Source organism: Mercenaria mercenaria, chromosome 17, assembly GCF_021730395.1.
Source record: "Mercenaria mercenaria strain notata chromosome 17, MADL_Memer_1, whole genome shotgun sequence".
In the NCBI taxonomy this organism is placed as follows: Eukaryota; Metazoa; Mollusca; class Bivalvia; order Venerida; family Veneridae; genus Mercenaria; species Mercenaria mercenaria.
The window spans coordinates 8,761,197-8,777,222 of record NC_069377.1 but is presented as its reverse complement, the minus strand read 5'-3'; the positions used below and the strand labels follow the sequence as shown (position 1 = coordinate 8,777,222).

Sequence of the window (16,026 nt, the reverse complement as noted above, 5' to 3'; positions counted from 1 at the left end):
GCTCATATAATACGTAATTTACAGTTTTGATATTTCTGTTACTTTTTTCTCCGCAATCCTTAGACGTCCATTTTTGATGAACCGTGATTTCACGTCGGACTGTTTTCGTAAATCGTTCTGTTCAGTCAACAAGTATCTGCATTTAAAATAGTATATAATTTGTGGTGATCACTTAATCTTAGACTCGATATTTATGTTAAAGTTACGTCAGAGCTGCAAATATGACGTTGAGTTTTGAATAAAAAATATGCTTTAATTAATCTTGTCTAATGTAAAACCCAAGCAATATAATTTGACTAAAAAGAAATATGACGATGAAAACTTTATTTAATCGCAATGAGTATTTGTTTCTGTGAATCTTAATTTTAAAGGTTTTAAAGGCTATTTCAAAATAGCCTTTAAAACTCTGTTACCGTGGACGAAATTATTACGCTGAATTACATTACTCTACCCCTACCCCAGATAAAAATACGTAATTAAACGGGTTCTCATATGTCTTTTTAACCTATTTTAAAAGAAATTAGTCAAAAGAGTCCTTTACAACTTTGCAACGATTTCTTGAATTACCTCTTAAGTTCATGATTATACATAATTGATACACACGGCATTGCAAACATTCACAAAAATAATAAGAAAAATTAAAAGCCCTAATATCGTTATGTCATCATGTTGGAATAAACATCAAAAATTTATTTAACTTTATAAAAAATTTTACGTTTTGGAAATATTTCAGTTGTTTCGAGAATAGTTAGATACCCCGATTCCAAATAAAGTGCAGCCACGGGGAAACAGAATTTATATTCATTGTACGGAGGCTGTTGCTCTGAAAAGGTTACTTTATTAACAACGCTATATAGAAACACCATCCTTTACAAAGAGGTTTTAGCTCTCCAGAGATGTGTTTTAAGAAAGGTTATCCTTGTGTTCATAGACACATAATAAAAACATATTCCATATATAATATTTTTCCTAATATTAGAGGCCTATCAAACATAGCAAGTACATGTACGAGTAAATACTCTGCTAAAAATGATAGATATTCCATAAAATAAAAAAGAAATAAAACTCTTTGTTTGTTTTAGGTTTAGCGCTGTTTTCTGTTAAGATAGGCGGTCGGTTAACCTAACCAGTGTTCCTCAACAAGTAACTTTCAACTTAACCACATAAAATCGGAGGTGGAGAACGAATGATTTCGGACAGATACCTTCTACCAAATTGTCATGCCCTACCCAGGGAGCGAAAACCGATTCATAGAACTGAGCTAAGCGGATGGGGTAAAAGAAAGAAACACAAAAAACAGTGGCTGTGTTGAAACTCGCTGTAACTCATCAGTGGTTAAACATGTATAATTCTATGTTGTAATTATCTATTTGAGCGACTCAAGAATCATAAGTTTGTACATAGGACCGACGGCTCAAACTTGCTAGTCCTGGTTTCGTATTTACGAGATACTAGGATTTATACCAGTATATGTATATGTGTAAGATTTTATCTTTTATTCATTTATATTTCAATAAGCGTCTGAGATGTCAACATTCAGAATGTAACAATTTTCAAAGAATTTAGCAGTTCATTCATCAGAATTTTATAAAGCTACGCTTATGCGTTAATGTTACTTTAGGATAGTATTCAAAGCGATACCTCTTATTGAGCCGTGTCATGGGAAAACCAACATAGTGCATTTGCGACCATCATGGATCCAGACCAACCTGCGCATAGCATACGCACTATGTTGGTTTTCACATGGCGCGGCTCATATCATGATTGTCCTGAAACTCATATCTCAAATAGTGCCCTTTTCTATAAAATTTCAAAATACTCTGACTAGTAAAACCAAATCCCACCGTCAAAATATGTGAACATTTGCGTGGAGCTGATAAGTAACCGGAAGAGACCATAGAAAATAATCTTATTGTCATATGTTACTAGGCTGGAGAAGTTAGAAACGAAATAGTAATAACGTATGACAATGGGATGTGCGGGCGTGCGTGCGCGTGTGCTTATGGAGGAAAAGGGATAATATCAAGAAAAACACGAAACAATTAAGCTTTACTCTCGTGGAAGACAAACTTAAAGATATATGAAACTGCTGTATAATATTGATCTATGATATTTTACAATAATTATGCTTTAACTTTTTGTTTCAAATGTGAAATTTCCGAACTATCTACACAATTGCATATGTATGTATCCTTCATTTTAGCAGTGTACTACAACGGAAAACTTGTTAAATTGGTACTTTGAATAAGAAAAAGATGAAAAAAAAATCATTATTATATAGAAAATATATTAAAAGCGATTTTTTCAAAATGGCTGAATTATGATGTCTCGAACGTATCTGCAGACGTCGAATTATGGTACAAAATTTACGCATGGGGGTGGGGGAAACAACATCACATGTACTGAAAAAACTAAGTCGGTGACCCCCCCCCCCCCCCCCCCCCCCACCAGTTTTATTTGTCATTTGGACTTGGTATGAATTTTAAACACCGTTTATTGAAAAAAAATCAAAAATTTAATTCAGGGATTTTGTAATATGCTGATTTAAAGCCGAAAAAAGCTGCGAAACTGAACGTCAATTTTTAGACAAAAACGGCGATTTTCTTTCCATTTTTCAAAGATTTGTCGGTGTAAAACAATGATTTTTACACCACCATAAACTAAGGAAAAAATAAGTCTCGTCGAATAATGTATAATTTAAGAAAATTTATTGACTGGTGCCGTTGCAACACCCGTAACAGTTGCCAAGGATACGCGGCAACGTCAGTTTCAAAAACGGGCTTTGGTGGTCAACTTTGACGTCTCGTGTACAAAATCTGGTTGACTCTATTGGTATAAAATAAACTGCATCTTGTTCGAAATATGGTCAACTTTACACATGCAAAATTTCAAGACGCTACTCGAAAGTTAGCAAAGTGTCGCGTTCTATCTTAATATGGAAAACGTTTCACTTAACATTATTAAGCACCAAAACGTACACATGACAAGCTGCAAATGGTCAACATCAAATCATTTTTTTTTTTTTTTTTTTTTTGCTTGTTTTATTTTGTTTAGTTCGAGTGTTGTTTCGACGTTTCGACAAAGTTATCTAAATTTCATTCAGGCTGAGAAACTTTTCTCTGTAAAATTAACAAAATCAATATCCAGAAAAAGCCTTAGTAAAACATTCACGCACAATTTACTGAAACTGTTAGTGGGTTCAGGAATCAAATAAAGAAAATGATTTTTTTTCTGAAAACCTGACTGAACGTAATTTAGACACACATTCGTTTAACTTTGACAGAGTTTATTTAACTTAATGCAACTTAAGAATTATCAGCATTATTGTTATAAAAGGCGGAAAAGGTAATTTTCAAGTCGGGAAAGGCTTTTAAGTTGAAGTTAACGTCCCATAGACACAATCATAGGTAACATGGCGACTTATCTGCTTTAAATAGTGGCGGAAGGACACATGGTATCATTTTGGACACGAGCACTTTGGTAGAGACTACGGCCTTTTGTGAGCTAGCAGAATGGCTGGCTTCCTCACATGAAATAATTTTACACCCCAAACTACGTTTCAAACGCACAGTCCACAGCGATAAAAGGCAAGGGATTCTATGTCAGCGGCATAAACTACTTAACCACTGAAACCTCTCTTAAATAGTTTATATTGCGCCATCCTAACAATAGCGGTTATAAATTTTGGTGTCTACAATGTACATGTGCAGATAAAGTCTAGGTACAATTATGATGTTACAAATATAACTTGACTGATTTTTGTTTTGTTATTGACTACTGTAGGATAATTGTGCAATTAAACAACCTCAATGCTTTGTAAGGATATTTCTTTTAATAGTATTGTTTCTGTTTTCTTCTATTGGCAGATAGGTTGTGGTATTCCACTCATCTATTTCCCCCAAAAAAGAAATAGACAGTTGGCTAACTTGGAAAAGAGGCCTGGTTAACAAATCCGTAGGCATTTTTTAGTACAATATGGTATCATACCTTAAAACGTTCGTTATTCTTTCTTCTATACAACCAGGGTGGATACCATGCTCAAAAATCCATTTTTATTTTTTTGTGAGGCCCCAAAAGGGGACAATTAGTTTTTTTCTTAATTTTAAGGGAAATTAAAGAAAATTTTCATTTTTATCATTATTTGATGAAATGTGTATCTGTTTTAGATTAAATGTATTGTAATATGAATAAATATGTTCATCACACTAATTATTTTAGAATTTGAGGCCCATTACAGGGTTTTTAAAAAAATATTTTGAAATTTTTGATAGGTATCGCATAATTTAGAAGTATATTGTTTTTACTCTATTTGTGAAATCTCTACGATAGTAAGGTTGAGTATTTAAGGTTCAGGTGTATAACAGGCATTCTAATACACAAAAGAATAAAAAAAAAAAGGCACCACTATGGGGTCATGTTATTGTAGAATAATTGATAAGCAAATTTTAAAGTTTGTTAAAAAAAAAATTGGTAAATTCATATGTTGTAAACCATAAAATTTACCAGAATATTTTCTTCACAGCAATTTAATATTTGTTCTAAGGTAGTTATTTTACACTACATTTTTTGTAGGTGGTGTTTATGAAGTAGCCACAAAGGGGCTAGAAAATTCTAATATTTTCAAAAATAATGTAATCATTAGTATTTTGTGTAATTGTGTGCCTTGCAGATTGTAGATATCGGCTCTTCTTTGTCCTCATATACTCGCCGCTATTCATGCTATAGAAACAAGAATGTCCAGGACCTGTGAAATCTGTTTGTTTACAATTTTGATAATAGATTAAGTATTTATATTTTGTTGTTCGTTATTAACGATAGTTATACTTGTAAGGATTCCTGAGAGTAAGCATTTTTATGTACAAATGACTGCATGAAATGATTTTCATGGCACCTTAGTGATGGTCGCTAGATTCCAGGCCCTCCATGTAGTTTCAGCTTGACATTAAAAGATTGTTAATGGTCATTTTTTCAGTTCTAGGCTTATTATGCTCTAGAAGCCTATTTTGCTCAGGTTAAAAGAACTGAGTACATGTCTTAATAGTTGTTAGGCTTATTTTGTATCTTTGCCATTACGTCTTTTATTTACACTATTATGCAACTCTCAAAAGTTGAAAGAAATTGTGAGAAAGGTTCACTTCACTTTTTACTGGTTTAATTTCCAAGTTGTGTTTTTGCAACTGACAGTTCCAGATCCGTGCTCCACTTTGTTCCTTTGTGTGTCTGTATCTTTCTCGTTGTCTATATATTTTACTTTGTTCATGTATATTAAGTGTAAAGTTAATCATGTACACATCCATACAATCACTGATGTGGGGTTTTTGTTTGAGTGGGGAGGTTCTTTCTTCGAACGTAGTTTTTCTTAATGAATATTTGTCCATGCGATTTTTTTGTCTAGCCTTGTGCTTTGAAAATAGTCGCAAAAAGTAAAAATGCAACATCCATTCTTTAGGATAGTCTAAGCATGACTTGTGTTACATGAGCATATGGCGCCTGTGTTGTAATTCATTTCACTACCACCTTAGAAACTCATATCAATTACATTTCGATATACAGAAATTCGATCATCAGTAAGGAATGACATACCAAATATCCGTAAAAGTCTTGATACTGTTAAATGATTAATACATTGACCAAGAGTTTAAGTTTGATAAGTTTGAAGTTTTTACCTTGCAAAACACTTTTGTGTGATGTAGACGTGATTACAAGCATTTACGTGTAATGTCACACAAGGTTTTCTATATTGTAGTAGTATTATTACATCTGGTGACTCCACCATTTCAAAACAACTGAATGCCAATTGGTCTTATGGCATACCACTGCTTCAACAAAATATTTTTGAAAAATGCATGTTCTGGCCATGGATAAAGTCCGATAACAGTTTTAATAACAATAGCTGCCCAAAAGCCTTGCGCTCGACTATTCAACAACTTCTAAGTTCAACAAGTACCATGACTGGGCAAGACTTACAAAACCATATATTGGTTATTTCCCGAGGTTTGCTGACCGGAAGCACTATGTGAAATTTCAATCAAATGCATGTAGTTTCTGAAATACACCTTGTTTTTTAGGGACATGCTAAACTTTTACCAGATATTCTAGGTTGAAAACGAATCATATTTTGTATTAAACTCAGTCAAGATTATTTTTATTTCAAAAGGTTAGATGACACAAAAGCCTTATGTAAAGTTTTAATCCAACACATGCATTGGTTGCTAAGATATGAACTTACATGCAAAACTTATCCAAGGTGAGGACGTCAACAAAGGCGACACCAACACCAGAGTAAACAGAATAGCTCTCACTATTCTTCAGATGCACTGGAATTTTGAAAAGTTTGGCAATTTATATGTGTATATCAATGTACATCAAATATTTACACACAATGTTTTGCAAAAAACAAATGAAATATTTGCCAGGAAGTGATATTGCGTGTTTACTTTTTTGAGTGTATATATCGGTTCAGTATACCATATTTGGGCAATTTGACTATATGTGTCTCAAAAGTTAGTACCAATAAACTGGTATTTTACGCACTCTTATTGTAGTAACAATTAAATGAAAATAAGGAAATGAAATGAAGCGAAGTAACATGTATATGTAATATATTGGCTTTACAATTTCTTGAAATTCTCAGAGTTACTTATTCTATATGTATCAAAGTGTTTTGCGAAAGTCTCGGTTTTAGTGTTCTCAGACCTCAATAGAAAGCGATGCTGCAATAATAAAAACAATAAAATTACTTTACACAATAAGTTTTAGTACAGTTAATGTTTTAAGACTGCGTGAGTATATCCAAACACTTAACTGAATGTTACGTTGATGGCAAAAATGATATGCAGCATGTCCGGTTAAAATTGTTCATATTGAGTGTAACTCCTTTTGGGGCCTCTTGAATTATATATGAAATTTCAAAGAAAATGGAATATGTCTTAGTTTAGCACTGGATACTATAGAGGATAAACATTCATTTCTTAATTACATGTTAATACCAATGTACCACAAATTTTAACATATTGGATACGTCACATCATCATGTAAATGCCGTCTGACGGAGAATCCCCAATTTAGGGCCGCTTAGTCTTTAATTTCACTTGAAAATTACATTTATACGTCAAATTATATTATATAATTGAATCTTTCCACTCTATAATATATTTAAGTCAGATTTACCTTAACCTGTAATTTAAACAACATTTTATTTTCTTTATTATTTCTTATCACGTGCACCCCTTTTGGGGCCTCACAAAAACTTGAATAAGGATATTTGAGCCTGGTTTCCACCCTGGCTGAATTCCATGTACCCCAACGAACATTTTGATGTATGATACCATATTGTACTAAAAAATGCCTACAGATTTTTTTCTCGGGGCTTTCGCCAACTGTCTAAAAACAGTATGTCTAAATAAATATCATAAATTATCGTTTCTACTTAATATTCCTCAGCCAGAATCAAAGAATATTAATCTAACCTTAGGATTCTCCAGATTCGTAGTTCTTCCTTTAGTCCTCACACTAACCCTTTTTTGAAGCAGTTCCTTTGAACTCTACACGTAAGCTGCTGTTATACACGTTTCAATCACTTGTTAATTTATCTAAATTTAAACCTCATTTCAATCTCTTTGTTATGTATAGTTCCACAACGAATGTAGAGATAGCCGCAGAGAATATAATTAATGTTTTTAGACAAACTCTAGATATTGATCTTTATATTACACTGTTAAAACAATTACCATCTATTCAATTGTTAAATCAAAATTAGGATCTTATTTCAAAAGGTAACAAACAATACCTGAAATAATTATAACTCCTTTATCTATTTCGTCTTCGCATGCCTTGTTCCAGTTAATAATGGTATGGTATACAGAAGTGTCTCATAAATTTAAAAACAATACATTAATACGAAACAAGCTTATATCTAACCTTTATCCTGCTGGCGGCAAGTAATTCTGCTTAAATGGCATCTGATTATTATTATGCATTCGCTATAGAATTGTGAAATAAATTTAAAAGGCATGATTCTATTCACATGAATGAAGAACTTTATGACAGAGATATTTTTACAGTTGAATTGTATCGTAGAATCTTTCACAACCTTCTTGTGTTTCATTATCGTAACTTCTCACGACACTTCAATGACCTCTTTGCAATACCTTACTTCATTCTATTCAAAATGCCATAAGTTTATCTATTGAATGTTTTTCAGCAATTATGTATATCATTTTCTATAAATTAATATCCTGTTTGAATAGATATCAAATTAATCAATACACAGCTCAATAATTATACCTTGTATGAATTCCTTTAACAAAAGTTTTTATTTAAATAGAGTATTGCTTTTGTTATTTTCTGCCTCCGTTTGCAATGAAATTTTATTTCGGTTAATTGAATCATTTAAAGTCATTGAAAAAATATTATACTGAACGAAAATGCAAAAATGTTATTACTCTAAGTTTGGTTCTGTTTGATCTCGCCTAAAAATGTGTTAATAAATGATTATTTGATTATTTTAGTATGTTTTACGTGTACATTCTTTAAGTAGCGCATTATATCCATACATTATACTTTTATTTGGGGTCATGGAGTCCGTTCAATAAATGTGTAATAGAGTTCCGCTTAAGCCGCGAGAGGTTTTGCACATTTCATTACCTCCCATGAACAGACTCAATCAAACCGAGGCTGCTATTACTCCGCTGGATGCATTCTTTACTACCATAGGATCTTTTTACAGATTTTATAGACTGTAAGACTGAACTTTACGGCCGCCATATTCTTCATCCACTTACCTAGAGAGCAGGGTTTTAATATGTATAAAATTTTACTGATTCACAATATTGTCCGAAACAGGGGTTTTCATGATCTGCGACATAAACTAAATATCACTAAATATCACTTTTGAGGTAGAGAGTGGTAGTAGAAATTTTTTTTAATCCAACATGTCAATTTTATGACAAAAACCTTTCCCTGTGTAAATCTGGCAAAGTCACTACATTGACATTTCTTTTCGAAAATTGAGAAAATATTGCAACGTATATGACCGTGTAATAGATTAAACAAGACATCTGTAGAAACACATTCTTCGACAATTGCTCGAAATAGTGTCATGTGTCGCTTCACGTTGCTGTTGATGCGTATGCCCTGTGTTGCGATTTCGATAATTGAATGACACCAATACGATTCTGCTTCTTTTGCACCATGTAATGATGTTTGTAAGTTGTAACCTCGCATATGCTTAGAACGTGAAGCACGACATTCGACGCGGAACTTGATACAACACACGACAATGCGAAGCGAGCGATGTACGATACAACACTTGACAATGAGTGGCAAGACACGACATCGCGGCGTGGCATTTGATATTTACCACGACATTTCGCGCTATAGACTCACGACAGTGCAACAACGTCACATTCTTGTGTTCAGTTATGGTATGTTGCGTCGTATTGATGTGAGTTGCGTTGCAATATCGACTGTCCTATTAAGTATTATCCTAGCGAGACATACGATTATCAATGTGTCACTTACCGGATTTCATAAGAATGTTCTATAGGTTTTAAAATGATTCATTCAAACAAATTCAAAACTGTTGTTGTTTTTTCTAAACTTTGGTGTTGAAAATGATATACCTGAATTTTACCATCGAAAAAACTGTAGCGTTTTTATCATATATGACAGGATAAAACATATTTAAACTGGCTGTAAGAAAGTTATACGGACTATCACGCAAGGGCATGGGCGTAAATTTCATGTGTAAATATTTACATTGCCTACAATAGGTGTTCAACATGACGATCTAAGATGTTAAAAGTTTTATGTGCGCTATTTATAAAACTGGTTCGGGTCACATATTAGTGAAAATAGACCGGTAACATACAGTACAAAAGGTAAAATACGGATTTTTTCTGCCTGTTCATATTTACTTTTTCTGCCGATTTTTTACAGAATTTAAATAAGTATGTAATAAAAAATAACTGATATTAAAGCAGTGCGTTGGTTTGCAACGATGCATCCGCTCTAGTGGATTTTGCGTAACTGGTTCACACTCGGCGCAAACACCTATTTGGATCCAGGCCTAGCGTCGAATATAACATTGCTGATCAGGTACTGTTAAAATAACCCATATACATAAGCGTATTTGCACAGCGGTTCCTCTGTTGTGTTATCTTTAACGTTACACCAACATAAATGTATGCCATATGGGGACCTTCCAGTGTTTAATGGCGGAAGAACCTCAAGGTGCCTCTCCAGACATTATATGTGGCATGGGCGGCTACCTGGGTTGGGATAAGATGTCGTGCGCTCGAGATATGATGTCGAGTGCTCGCTGTAATTTAATCTTTAAAAAAATAAATGCATGTCATCTCAAAGCACAAAATACAAATGCAATGTACCAGATGATACAAATCACACTACAGGCTGGGTACCAGTTAGTCCATCATCAAGGCAACAATGGAAAGAGATTCTTAAGAAAAGAGTTTTTAAAAAAAAACTTACTAGCTTACTACTCGATCACTAGCCTTTGTAAAATGTATTGTAATCACATGCTATTTGTTGAATAAAATATTGTTTAAACCAAGACAAAAATGTTGGTATATGTCAGCAGTAAATCTAAACCTTGGTTTGGCCCTTGTACTAAGGTAGGATGGTAGTGAAGTTACTTCTTGGTGGGTGATGTGAGAGACTCGATTATATATCAGATCTATCAGTGAAACACAAATGGAATAATTTAGCTTCAGAAATATTTTTTAGATCGAAAGATTTCTCAAGGATTTAGATTCCATAACGCAAACCAAAAAAGGTCTACATTAAAAATGAATTTGTCCAAGCAATGTGAATTGTAATGGTCAAACTATAAAGTTTTGGATGCTAGTATTCTGACACCAACACTACTGCATCTGTATTCAAATATATTCAGATAATTGATATAAAATATTTACATTTTAATTCTCTTATTTGTTTCGCTTCTTACTTTTTGTCAACAATCAACAATCAATAAAGTTTCAAAAAACTTCCAGAACAAATGAAAGTCTAAACCAAAATCAAAGAAAAACAGGCAAAAAAGATAAACCTAGCTCCTACAAATGTTTCAAAAAACGAGACATCCCCAGGTAACCAAAAGATAATGTATTCGGAGGCCGTCAAAATGGGGGGACAGAAAAAACAGAACAAACAACAACAACAACAAACTCAACTGACAGAAACTTTGCAACAGCTAACAAAAGTTCTTCTAAAACTTCAAAGAACAGAAGATTCATCAGAAGTACTAACAAACGGAAATGGAAACAACAAAAGAAAATTCAAAAGGAAATCGAAAGGGGTAAGAAGACAGTAATTAACCCTTCGAACAGAAAATTAACCAGCACAGAATATAGACTGCTAGGAAAAGGTTTAAAATATTGTCTGAAGCCAAAACATCATAATGTTATTCAGCTGAAGCAAGATATTTTTGAATTCACTAGAAAATCACGCCTTAAAGAATACTTTGCCTCTTTTACCGACTCTGAGGTTATAAATAGCTCTGCAGATAATAACTTTAATAAGAGAGAGAATTCTAAATCTACTTTTATACCCCAATCTGGTAGAGACTCAACCCTTGATTTTTATATAGAGGCAGTTACCAATGAAATTTTGCTTAGTGACAAAAAATACAAATACAGATCAAATTTATCAAAAGAAGAACAAGAAGCGTTAAAACATCTGAGTCAAGATGAAACTATTGTCGTGAAGAAAGCAGACAAAGGTTCCAGTGTCGTTATAATGAACAGAAAAGATTATATTTCTGAGGCTTATAGACAGCTAGAAAACAACAAATATTATAAGAGACTTAATGAAAACCCCCAGAAAGTGTTCAATAAAGACATACATGATAGTCTTATCAATTTAGAAAATATTAGAGAATCAACTTTAGAAAATCTCAAACGCAGACAGAGTGCCACAATTTTATATATTACCAAAAATTCATAAAACGTTTGACCCAGATTTACCCCTAGGTTACCCAGGGAGACCTATTATTTCAGGTTGTGGAGCTTTAACTGAAAATATGTCTGCATATGTTGATACAATCTTGAAACCATACATGGAATCTTTACCTTCCTATGTAAAAGACACTACAGATTTTATCAAAAAGTTACAAAACCTCTCTAGCATAGATAAAGATGCATATCTTGTAACACTCGATGTAACATCTTTATACAGTAATATTCCTCATGGTGAGGGCAAAGATGCTTGCAAATATTTTATGGAAAATGGTAGTAGATCACAGGATTCTATTAACTTCATTTCTAAATTCATAGAATTAATACTTACAAAAAACACTTACAGTTCAATGAAATTAATTACATTCAAACATTTGGAACTGCTATGGGAACAAAAATGGCTCCTTGTTTTGCCTCTCTATTTATGGGTAAACTTGAAAAAGAATTTATAGACTCCTGTGATAAGAAACCACTTATCTGATTACGTTTTTTAGATGATATTTTTTTCATCTGGAATCATTCAGAAGAGGACTTATTAGACTTTTTTGACAGATTGAACAGTTTTCATGATACTATAAAATTTACATATTGTTACTCCAAAGATACTGCTACTTTTTTAGATGTTAACATAGAAAAAGATGAAAATGGTATCCTGCACACTAGTGTTCATGAAAAAGACACTAACAGCCATCAGTACATAGAATTTTCATCATGTCACCCAGTTTCATGTAAAAAGGGTATTCTCTTTAGCCAGGCTAAGCACTTTAGGCGTATTACTTCGGATAATACCATTTTTGACAAGGAAGTGGACAAGCTCAGAGAATACTTTCAAGCACGTAACTACCCTGAATGTGTTATAAATGAGGCATTAAAGAAGGCCTCTTCTCTATCAATGCAAGATGCTCTTAATTCGTGCAGTATCAAAAATACGGATAAAGTCATTCCTTTTGTATGTACCTACAATCCATCTTTGCCTAATATTGGTAAAATAATAAACCAGTATTGGAATCTTCTTAAGTATTCTCAACAATTATATGACTATAAACCTATTGTTGCTTACAAAAGACCCAAGAATATTCAAGATGTTTTAGTTCATTCTAGGCTGAGCAAGAAAGACATAAATGGTAGTGTAAGTAAATGTTATAGACGTCGCTGTACACACTGTTTAAATATTAATGAAGATAATTCATTTTCTAGTTCCACCAATTCATCTTGTTATAATGTTAGACATGATCTGTCATGCAGTTCAACTGATGTTATTTACTTAATAACATGTAATAAATGTTTGAAACAGTATGTTGGACAAACGCACCAGCAATGTTCACAAAGAATGAACAGTCATAGATTTGATATCAATCATTATCCAGAAACTACTACTAATGTTTCTGAACATTTTAATTCTCAAGGACATACTATCCAGGATTTCTCTTTTATGCCCATTGATAAAGTAACTAATCCTTGGAAAAGGCTTTTAAAAGAGACTTCCTGGATGTATCATTTGGGCACTGTGTCTCCACAAGGAATGAATTCAAAAATTCTGTATTAATGCCTTTCTGAAATACTTGTTATATACGTATATATTATTACTGTGTATGTATTCCATAATCAGTTTTTACTGGTGCCTTTCCTTAATCATTGCACTTATACTGCATTTTTTCACCAGTATTTATGTATCATACTATGATCCTGTTCATGGTTTTTTACGCCAAACTCTTTGTTTAATTTTGACGTTGTCGTCATCGACGTCGTTTGACGTTGACGTCACTTCCTTTGTTATGTTTATTTTGAATCCTGAAGAAGGCTAATGTAGCCGAAACGTTGGTTAAAAATAAAGTGACTTGTTTTAAAACGTTTTTGTAGTTTTGACTACTTTTAATACTTATATCTGCTGTCTACACATGTCAGAACTAGAGGGACACACAGCAGAACTTATTGGGACCAATATCAATGGAAATCCATATGGTCGAGTATAATTTATCTCAATATTTCATGGAAGACATATTTATAACTCGTCTGATTTTTGAAAAAAAATCTACGAGGTATTGTCATCACTTGATTGTAAGCTTTTGATAACATTTTTGTTTAGGTCCACCTTTTCTCAAAAGATATATGAGTTTTGAAACTTTGCACAGATGTTTATTATCATTAGATGACTATGTAGGCCAAGAACTATAACTCTGACCTGCAGTTTGTTAGAATTATGGTCCTTTTTGTACTTAGAAATTCTGAATTTTAACTCTTTTCTCACATACTGTCAAGCACTTGCAGACAAGTGATGGCACCCATAGGCGTAGCTCTTGTTTTTGACTTTGCCATCTGTCCATATGTTTGCCATCAGTATTTAGCTTATCCAGGCTTATTCTTAAAAACCCCTGGCTGAATTTCAATGAAACTTAGTACGATTTATCGGTATAAGCATAGTTGTGCATGTCATTGGCTCATCCTGCTCTGATTAGTTTTCATAAACCATTAAAGGTTGTTTTAATATAATTTGTCTGGACTACATGCTGTTGATGGGATTGCAACTTTATAGAAAATATCAGTATAACTTCACAGGAGTTTATGGTATAAAGCCTAGTTGTGCATATCTTTGGCATAGCACACTTGCTTGGAGACCTTAAAGGTCATTTTTAATATAATGTGTCTTGCCATCTTCTTTTTTACATTTGGTTGGATTTGAATGAATCTTCATAAGAACGATCGCTAGCAAGCCTTTTTATGTTTATGTATATTTATATATTGTCTATTTCGTGACAAAATTCTGCCTTAGCAAGATTAACTGCTTTGGGAGACATGTGGGTTTTATTTCAAGTTCAAAGAAAAACCAGACCATCACAAAAAATTGTGTTATTACCAAGTAATGTTCTGGAAAACGACCAGTAATGCTGATTTAGTCAAACTGGGAACTAAAAAGTAAAATAAACTTATGTTCTGATTATACTGAATGTGCTCCTAAATTCTTTATGTAATTGTGGACCATTAACCTTTAGCACAGAGGTGCAGGCTAATCTTTGTCTGCACTGGCCATGAAGGCAGAATCACTTGCAGCCAACAGGCTAAAGGTTAAACGCTTGTTAGAATTGATTGTTGGGAAAATAGTTGCACATCTTAGCAGTGCATGAAACAGTTAATCATAAAAGGCAACTATTTATTGTAGAAGACAACAGTTTATTATACAGGGTAACATTATAGTGTAGAGGACAACAGTTTATCATACAGGGTAACAATTTATTGTAGAGAGCCACTGTTCTGTCATCACTCAAGATTTAAAAAAGAGTCAAAAACGACATATTATCACCAATATAGAACATTAGCTAATAATTATTTCCATAAATGTTTGTTGTTCTTTTTCAAATTCCAAATTGATCAACATTGACAAACAGGTGTTCTGAATATTTTCTATACCAAAATTCAAAAAAAAAATATGAGACTAGAAATGTTAAAGTTATGATTCTGTATAGTTTTAGCTGAAGTCTTGTTTCTCGTAAAAACATGTTACGAATCAAGTCTTTAAGACAGTCACTGAGTTAATATATACTTACTTTATATTACAGGGATTGGTAGTAAGAAGTTCCCCATCCATTTCTTAGTAATACACGGGTCACTTAGGATCAGAACTCCACCAGAAATCCAGATGGAGGCGATTAAAAAGTGGTTTCAAAAAGAGGGTCAAGTTGAAGGACATTTTTGGCACTGTGCCAATGGTACCCTGTTTAAGGTAATGTTTTTATTTTTTGCATAAACAAAAATGGAGAATGAGTACTTGTCGCCTGTAAGCGTACCCTGCTGTTTATGGGTCAGTAGGTCAAGAGATTTAGGCTTCTTTGGTCAGTCATGTTTACGGACTTAATGATTTAGTATACGTGCATGATTATTTTCAGTGGCTGAATAGTTATGCTTGCAAATTCATGTCACTTGCCCTTCACCAGTGTGGGTTGGAAACACTGAATTGGACATAGAGTTATAATTCATGTGATGAAGACGTTTAGGTAGTTTTCAGAAGGTTGGTGGTACTATCTATGTGTCAGCCCATGCCTGAAATAATGTACGGAGC

At 33.2% G+C, this 16,026-nt stretch overlaps 1 protein-coding gene across 1 annotated transcript in view; it reads right to left on the bottom strand.

The window, feature by feature from the left end:
* Nucleotides 1-7,829, bottom strand: part of LOC123537572 (uncharacterized) — a 30,012-nt gene extending 22,183 nt beyond the window's left edge. Inside the window, exon 1 of the mRNA XM_053528950.1 lies at nt 7,470-7,829. The gene's annotated coding sequence lies outside the window, so the exon portion shown is untranslated. The remainder of the gene's footprint in view (nt 1-7,469) is intronic.
* Nucleotides 7,830-16,026: the final 8,197 nt, after the last annotated feature.